Genomic DNA, 10,008 nt, shown 5'->3' with positions numbered 1-10,008 from the left:
GGCAAAGTTTGGATGGAGTGACACTAGCGTCACATCGCTTTTCAGGTGATCTATTACAATTAGTTTACTTTAATAAAACTCTAAATGTATAATGATCTGATAGATTTTTACACGACTGTATCATATTTTTATGTTGTGTAGATTGCTGAAAGAGCACATACTACCAGCTGCCAATGTGATGCCAGATTCCCGAGATGAAGCAAGAAAGATTATACGAAACTTGGGGATGGATTACAATTCTATCTACGCTTGTCCTAATGACTGCATTCTTTTCAGAGGGGAATACATAGACATGGAGAAGTGTCCGAAATGTGATTCCGAAAGATATCGAGTAGATCTCCACGAGACAAAAATTCAACAAAAGGTTTTGCGACATTTCCCTCTGCTTCCTCGCATCAAGCATTTCTTCGAATGTAAGTCCATGGCCGCCCTAGCATCATGGCATGATGAGAATAAATCTTCGGATGGTGTGCTACGAATTCTTGCAGATTGCGTAGCCTGGAAACATATAGATGGAACATGGTCGGATTTTGCCAGGGAAGCTCAAAATTTGCGCTTAGGCCTGGCTATGGATGGTGTAAATCCATTTGGTCAAAGATCAACATCTTACAGTGTATGGCCCGTTGTCATCGTCAACTACAACATTCCCCCGTGGTTGACTACGAAGAAGGGGCACCTATAGCTAAGCTTGATTGTGCCAGGGCGATATAAAGTGGGGAATATGGATGTGTATCTTCGTCCACTATTGGAAGAGCTACAACAATTGTGGATTGGCATAGAGGTGGTGGATATGAGCCGACACACAGGACGACAGAATGCTTTGATCAGAGGCATTCTAATGTGGACCATGCATGACTATCCCGGGCTAACAGAATGCTCAGGTGATCTATTGACACTCCTCACTCAGACACTGTAAATCTTGTTTTTTCCCATAGTTGATCTATTATCATGTGTATACATGCAGGGCTTCAAACAAGCGGATACAGAGCATGTGTCACATGTGGACCTAGACTGAATGCACATAGGGCACCCTCACTGAAGAAGCAAATCTACGAAGGTCATCAAGCGTATCTTCCAGAGAATCATGTGTTACGCGACGGCTTTTTGGGAAGAGAGCCACCAAGGATGTCTGCACAAGAATGGTTAGAGCAGAAGGAGATGTGCGATGACGGATTGCCTCCAGGGATGAAGAGACTATCTCTATGGTACGAGTTACCATACTGGCCCCGACTCATGATCAATCACTTGCTCGATCCAATGCACATTCAAGAATGTGGGTAATCTACTATGGGACCATCTGACCGGCAAGAAAGATACTTTGGGAGCCAGAGTTGACCTTAGAAATGTGGATCGTATGGAGCAATATTGGCCGCAAACAGCGTCTGATGGATCGACAAAACTCCCTAAAGCATCATGGATTTTTACAGGAGCCCAAGAACACCAAGTAAAAGAGACCATTCGATCTTTGCGGACCCCCACTGGCGTAATGCACTTGCTCCGAACGTGTTTTACTAAAGAAGGAAAGCTTACCGGTTTGAAGTCACACGATTGGCATAAAATGTGTCAGGTACGTTCATAGTGGACTTTAATATCATTGCATAAAATGTGGACTTTAATATCATTGCTGCACATACTTTACAGTTTATTTTACCGGTTGCCATTGAGGGATGTTTGTCTCTCGACATCCATAACACAATCTACAAACTTGCAAAGCTGGTGCAATGGATCTCACAAAAGGAGATCAACGTAGACTCCATACCATTCGCCAAACTAAATGCTGCGGAGCTTGTGTGCATGTTTGAGAAACATTTTCCTACTACAATGCTAACCATTCAGGTGCATCTTCTTGTTCACATAGTTGATGAGGTGGAAATAGCTGGCACAGTTCATTCCAGATGGATGTTCTTCTTAGAACGTTTCATGAAAACGCTTAAGGGATATGTGCGTCAAAAGGCACGTCCGGAGGGTAGCATGGCAGAAGGGTGGTTGGTATCAGAGTCCCTAGTGTACATTGGAGAGTGGCTAGATGGATTTGATAAAGCCCAGGACACGCTATGGCGAACCATAGATGATGAGCGCATATCTGGGATTGTCATGTGCAATCTCGGTGTTGAGAAGAAGATGACGGAAGATCTAGAGGCTAAAATCAACCGATTTTGCATGCTTCACAATCGAGTGATGCAAAAGTGGATTTCACAATATGAGGATGCAAAGCAAGAGCGACAAAGGGCACGAATCGAGTGGAGACGGGGAAGACGACCACCGATGCACTATCCAGCGGTTCTGGAGAGCCTACCAACCTTCATGAGCTTAAGATGGTTGCACAACCAATTGAAAAGCGCACAACAATGCGGTGACGAAGTGACTGAGGAAGAGTGGGAGTACTCTCGGGGTTGCGTGACCAAGGTAAGTTTGCAATGTACGACTAGCAAGTGACTTTATTTATAGACGTTTGAACGGCCATTCATAATCTTTGTTCGTTGTAGTATAAGTCATACACAGCAGCATGATGTAAAGGTCGACATTTTAGGGTGGAACGAATCGACAAAAAGCGTTTTACTCAAGATTGTGGAATCATGGCAAAATTTGAACAGTCTAGTCGACGACGTTCCTTTGATGCAGATCCTGTGGTGGCGGAACTCACTTACTTCGGCACGCTGCAAGAGATTTTGAGGATCGATTACAGAGGATTTTTTGTGGACTTGTTCGACGTGCAATGGTTCAAGATAATCATGGAGGGTCGCAACGCTACTGTGCGTAGAGGAGAGTCTGGTTTTCTTGAGGTGGATTCTACTAAGAAATGGACTGACCTAAGAGACACTTTCGTACTACCCGAGCATTGTGAACAAGTAAGTATGTAAATAGTTAACATCCCCCTTTTACAAGTTATGTGCTTGAAAGCTCTTATGTAAGTTATGTGGCAGGTAATATTTCATCCTACAAAGTCTACATCAAACTGGTGGTACGTCATAGAGGTAGCCCCTCGTAGTGCAAGGACATATGAAGGCTACCATGTGCCAATCACAACAGCATCAATGGAGGAGATCAGAGAAGATGCTCAATCAGAAGCCGCTGCGGTGGTGCCAGACGAGCATCAAGATGCTACTACTCTATATGGGGTGCATGCAGAGGAGCTACAAAATGAAACAGAGGATATGTGTTTAAACGGAGAGCTCTATATAGATATAGGAAGTTATGCTGAGTTATGCGAGGATGAGAGAGAGATCTCTAAAAACCACAAATATTGTATTTGAACAATTTTGCTCTGTGTTGTAAAAGCTCTGGCTTTCTAAGTACCTTCCATGGTGTATAACGCTCTTTTCTACTCGCGCTCACATCTTTTGATTGAAAATTCTGAGTTTTCGACTTGCCTCTTCTATCACTCAATTCATTGCGTCATTGTATTTATATGCGTCATTACGTCATTGTATTTAATGGTCTTTGCGTCATTGTCTACTCTATTCATTCAATATTAAGTTTAAATATTCGTGTGTTTAATGCAGGTATGGATGATGAGGAGTTTCTTTCTTCTTTGTCACCGCAGCAGAGACAGTGATACGTGGAGCTTCATCGCTCTGGCGCATCATCGCGCGTTCCTACTCCATCCTCATCTCCCTCTCTTTCGGAGCATTCGGCGTGCTCCAAAGCTTCGGCGTCGACGAGACGAGCTTCACACTCGTCTAGACACCGGCGCTCTAGTGGTGGCGGTGGCGGTTGTTGTGGGGATTCCGCCACCGATGCCTCCACACCGCCTCGTGTTCGACGAGGCTCTTTACCCTCCCCTTCTTTGCCCGCCCCCACACCAACCACAGCATCGCCATCTACGTCAGGTTTTGCACGGCTGACTGTTCCTAGAAGCTACACACCTCTACCTACTCCGCCAGGAGCCACCCCACTCGACACTCCTCGCTTCGGGGCCCAGACGCCGGTGGAGACACCTGACGTCCGTACCCCCATCGACACGCCGCTAGAGACCCCTACCGGGACACCCAGGTTCACGCGTCACCGGCCAGAGGGCTTGTCTTACTCCATCGACTTCAGCGGCGGCATCATCATGGATGATGATGGCAAGAAGGTGATCTCGCGCATGCGTGGTCTTTGCTCTCAGCTGTTTAGACACTACATACTAAACAAATGGAGTGAAGTACCAAGTGATTTAAAAAACATAGTCATCAGCATACTTCATGATGAGTTTCCCGTTCCAACACGGGATCAGCGCTTCAATGAAGACCTGATGAAGATTTGAATGCGCGAATACTGCAAACACAAGCGTTCTGAAGTGCAAAAAGAAATCAAGAATGGGTGGAACAGGCCAGATTGGCTGGCCAAAGAAGATTGGAAGAATGCGAAGAAAGCAGCGCGCGAGAATCCCGACAAGTGGAAGCAACAAAAGGATGCAGCCAGAGCGCGAGTAGAGGCAGGGAGCTCGCACCACTTGGGGAGCGGTGGATGGGCATCATTTGAGGCCGATTTTGTAAGTGTTTTCACATTGCTCTTTATGTTCGATAGTTTAGGGTTTATGAGTTTTTTAATTCTAACATAATGAAATCTTTGTATGTTTTGACAGTGGTCGATGACAGGACGTGATCCCACACCGTACGAGCGCGAGTACGCAGGCAGGAAGGGCTTAAACGCCCTGATGGACATTCTCAGTTCTCGTGGTGGCATGGTTAGTATTAGGGTTTACTCTTTTTTATTTTTTGTATTGTTTTATAAATGGCGTTATATGTTTATACTTACTGAAAGCTGTCTTATTGTCTTTTTTTGCAGAATCTGACAGATACGCCGCTTGGACGCGATGAGATGTCTGACTAGACGACGTCAGTTTAGCCGTAGCTAGATAGCATTAGTTTAGGGTTTCTCATAGCTTATGTATCATGAGACGGATTTTATACGTCTTTTTGAACCATGTATATTATTACATTTGTCATCGCAGTTCCTTTTGCCATCAATTCTTTATCCTTTTGCAATGATGTGTACAATTGTCAATTTTGCAAACAATGCGTCTTGTGGGTGACTATTTTGGGTCTATTATCTACCCTTGCACTTTTTTTAAAAAGTGAATCAAGTACAATATGGTTGATGGGTGGCAGGGCATTCAATGCCCTGCCACCAAAAAAACATTTCTCTCGGGCGTCGCTATAACCGTCGCTATTTATGGCTCTGTAGCGTCGCTATAGTCTTCAGTGTAAACGTCGCTATAACCGTCGCTATGAGCGTCTCTATATAGCGATGCTTATAGCGACGCATATAGCAACGCTTATAGCGACGCTCGTAGCGACGGTTTTAGCGACGCCGGGGGTTATAAAAACCCAATGTATTTCCGTCGCTAACAGCGTCACAAGAGCACACAACCTCTTGTAGTGTTTCACCTCATTTTTAGCTCATTTTCACTATTGACTTTGTGGAGAGAGCTTCTGCCAACTAGAGTGGACGGACCTTCCAGCAGCTTCTACGACGCGTACGACTACCCGACGAGCTCCAGACATGAGAGGTATGCTCACCACCTTGAGCTTTTCGCGCATAATTGTCATTTTGTCGCGAAAACTAGAGTAGGGATCACACACAAACCGGGCGGTAGAGACCTACAAGTAGAGACAACGGCCTAATGGCTAACCCAAAAGCAACAAGACTTCATCGACAGCTTACCCTAGTATAGGAGACCAGTCCTGGATGTCCATAGGCAGTAGAAAACCATCGGGAAAAACGCTAATTCCTAGAATCCCGCAAGAGACCACCAAATGGGAAATCTGCGAAAAGGCGACCAAACGCTACCAAATTTCATGGGGAGGAGCATATCGACATGCTCGACAAGTGTATGTGACCCGCATGACCAAAAAGTGACCCGAGGCGGCACTAAACGTCAGAAACGGCATCAGACACACAAAGCGTTAAATTGCTCTCGCGGCCAAACCGCATGCCCGTTTGCCACCAAAGTTCACGAGCGGCTTTCCTAGACCATCAACAACCAAGTCCTATGGTGGTAGACCACCACAAACCATGGAAGATATGTAAACCTAACCACGGGTGCTTCTAGAGCGACAAATTGCCAAACGAAGCTCCGGTGAAACCAAAGTAAAAAAAAAACATACGGCAAGGATCCCCAGGGGGTTGGGAAGCTATGGAGACCAACATCAAGAAATTTCATTGCCAAAAAGCACTCGAAAAGACAAAAAACAGCTCGGAGACTCTGAAGTCCACACAGGGAGTTATTCTCTATCCATATGACTTTTTTGTTGAAATTAGGCTTAAAAGGGACTCAGGGGGACCAAGGGCAGGCACTAGGAGCAGAATCCATGAAAAAATCATCAGGAGACATCCTACGCGTAGGATGTCTCAAGGGAATTTCTGGGCACAAACTCCAACATTTTTCATCATACACATTTTCTGAATGACCTTTACATGCTATCCACCAATTCTCATCACATTTGGACCAAAATTGACCTCATATGCATGAAAAAATGCAAAGTTAATGCATAGAGGCAATAATGGGCCATAGACCTACCAAATCTTGTCCAAATCACATGAAACTTGCACAACAGATTCACCAACACCTCACCAACCAATCTGTGTGGTCAGAAGCAAAAATTGGTGAAGTAGACATCCTACACGTAGCATGTCTATTTGACATTTTTGGCCTTCAGAGGATGGTTGCTCATTCTAGATCCAATCACCTCATCATCAAGAGCTCATATCTCAATTTTAAAGCCATCCTAATCATTTTTGACCCCCAACACCTTCAAGATACACTTTTGGAGCCCAAAAACACCACACAGGCTCTTAAAAGCATCAATCCTTGTCCAAATCCAAATCCAAGAGCATAGCCATGTTCCATAGGCCAAGGACTACCCACATAACAAATTTCATGACATTTTGATGAAATAGACATCCTATGCGTAGGATGTCTCCAGCATAATTTAGGTATTTCGTTTTGCATGGAATGCCCAAGAGCATAGTGTCTGAAGAGATTCGAAGTTCACTTTCATTTCTGGAGAGCGACTTTTGACTCTATAGGTACTTAGTTACGCATGTCTACTGCTTTTCATTCTTAAACGTGTGGGGAAACGAAGAGAGTGAATCGTATTTTAGAGGATATGTTATGAATGTATGTCAATGAAAACCAATCTAATTGGAATGAATATCTGCGTTTGGTTGAATTTGCATATAACAGTTCATATCATTCATCTATTAGGATGACTCTGTTTGAGGCAATGTATGGCTTTAACTGTCCCACACCTATGAATTTTCTTAACTCGAGGAATAAGGTAGAATTGTCACGTGAGATTCTTGAGAAAATGGATAACGAGTTGGCCAAAATCAGGGGGAATATTAGAGAAGCTCAAAAGAGACATAAATTGTATTATGACAAGAAACATCCGGTTGTGAAGTATGAAACTGGTGATATGGTTTTCTTAAAGGTTATTCCCGAGAAGTCTCATTTGATTCTTGCGAAGGATAAGAGATTGTCTCCACGATTTGCTGGGCCATTTAAAATTTTGAAGCGTATTGGTTCATTAGCTTACAAATTGGAATTGCCTTCTCATGTCAAAGTGCATCCTGTATTTCATGTGAGTTTATTGAAAAAGTATGTTCCTAACGTGCATCATGTTTTGCAGGACAACTCTAAGTTGAAAGATGACGGAACATTGACAGTAGAACCAGACTTAGTGCTAGATAGGCGTGTTAAACATCTGAGAAATAGAGACATTGTGGAAGTTTTGGTTAAGTGGCAGAACTATCCAGTAGAGGATGCATCATGGGTTGATCTTAGTGTTTTGCAAAGAGAATTTTTCTCCTTCCAACTCTGAGGACAGAGTTAATTTTGAAAAGGGGAGATTGTAATAGGACTTGATTTTGAAGTGTTTTAGCAATAAGTTTTGTTTTTCTAGGAAGTTTTGGTCGTTTTAAAGTTGGTCCACTGTGTAGAAGGATGTGTGGATTGTTTTCGTCCAATAAATTTTTTTGATCTGGAAGACACTTTCTGGGGCATTTTTGAAGGTGTTAACGTAGGATTTTGGAAAAGTGTTGTATGAAGCGATTGAAGCCTGTGTTATAAGGAACAACTTCGGTTCTCTGAGTCTATAGAGATTTTGATGTTTTGATGCTCATAAATTTTTTTAAAGGCATTGCACGCAAAAGGAAGATGGCCTGACCCCCCGTCTCAGAACGACTCGCTGAGGCTAAAAGAAGACAAAGAAGACGAGCCCCAAAGAGCACCAAGGATTGCCACAAGACTGAAAAGACGACTAGAGCTGGTCCTAGAAGAGTAGCCCGAGCAAAAGAAGGGGAAGACAGAGTTTGCCCAAGTGTCGGTGAAAGAAACAAAGTCACAAAAAGCGGCAAGTTTAGAGAGGCTGATGGAGAGCTTCAGAGCAGAGAGAGCCCTTAAAGGTGATTTAAGTGAACTTTGGAAGCCTTCTCTAGAAGCTATGTCGGGATCATCCCGAAGAGTACAAAGGGACAGATTCGAGGATTATATCAAAAATTTTGAGAGTCTTGATGCGCATCAGAGAATATATCGCATGTACCTTTCACAGAGGAGGAATGTCATAAGAACAGAATAATAGAGATAGACAGCAAAAGATAGAGAAAGAGATCTTTGTATTGATAGAGTTTTGATACAACAGAGGTGCAATAAAATATATGGGCGCACTCCGTTGTACGGAGCTCGAACCTCCCGACCACCCCCGAGCTTCAGTTCCCTTGCATGCAGCGTCTCACTCGCACTCGCACTCGCAGAAGAAGAGATCGGTGAATGATCCCAAAAACGCACCACCCGTCTTTCTTTTCTGATTTTTCCTCGAAAAGCCCGCGACCTCTCAAAATAGCCGCTTTTCTATTTTTGGCGTTCGATCGACTCGACTTGCGCACCAAGTATACCTGCAAGAATAAAATAAGAACGTGATCGCGAAGCGATCCGTAAAGGTTAGATTTTTTTGAAACTTTTTTTGTTTTTAAAGTCCTAAAATTTTCAGTTGTCTTCAACTGAACATAACTCCCAAATGAAGCCAAAACAGCCCAGGTCCGTCTCACCCAATCTTGTTGCCCTCGTTGTGCTCTTTGACGGCTATGTGATGGAAAATTTCCATAGCCTGCTTTGATTTACTGAAAATCAACCTGCAAAACAGCATTTTCTACAAAAACAATGCAAAAACAGCAAATCCCACTTTTTTGTTAATCTTTGGCCCTCAATGAGCATCAAAACATCAAAATCTCTAAAGACTCAGAGAACCGAAGTTGTTCCTTATAACACAGGCTTCAATCGCTTCATACAACACTTTTCCAAAATCCTACGTTAACACCTTCAAAAATGCCCCAGAAAGTGTCTTCCAGATCAAAAAAATTTATTGGACGAAAACAATCCACACATCCTTCTACACAGTGGACCAACTTTAAAACGACCAAAACTTCCTAGAAAAACAAAACTTATTGCTAAAACACTTCAAAATCAAGTCCTATTACAATCTCCCCTTTTCAAAATTAACTCTGTCCTCAGAGTTGGAAGGAGAAAAATTCTCTTTGCAAAACACTAAGATCAACCCATGATGCATCCTCTACTGGATAGTTCTGCCACTTAACCAAAACTTCCACAATGTCTCTATTTCTCAGATGTTTAACACGCCTATCTAGCACTAAGTCTGGTTCTACTGTCAATGTTCCGTCATCTTTCAACTTAGAGTTGTCCTGTAAAACATGATGCACGTTAGGAACATACTTTTTCAATAAACTCACATGAAATACAGGATGCACTTTGACATGAGAAGGCAATTCCAATTTGTAAGCTAATGAACCAATACGCTTCAAAATTTTAAATGGCCCAGCAAATCGTGGAGACAATCTCTTATCCTTCCCAAGAATCAAATGAGACTTCTCGGGAATAACCTTTAAGAAAACCATATCACCAGTTTCATACTCCACAACCCGATGTTTCTTGTCATAATACAATTTATGTCTCTTTTGAGCTTCTCTAATATTCCCCCTGATTTTGGCCAACTCGTTATCCATTTT

Source organism: Adiantum capillus-veneris, chromosome 5 (genome assembly GCF_014529385.1).
Source record: "Adiantum capillus-veneris isolate H3 chromosome 5, ASM1452938v2, whole genome shotgun sequence".
Classification (NCBI taxonomy): Eukaryota; Viridiplantae; Streptophyta; class Polypodiopsida; order Polypodiales; family Pteridaceae; genus Adiantum; species Adiantum capillus-veneris.
Note: the sequence above shows the minus strand (reverse complement) of the source record.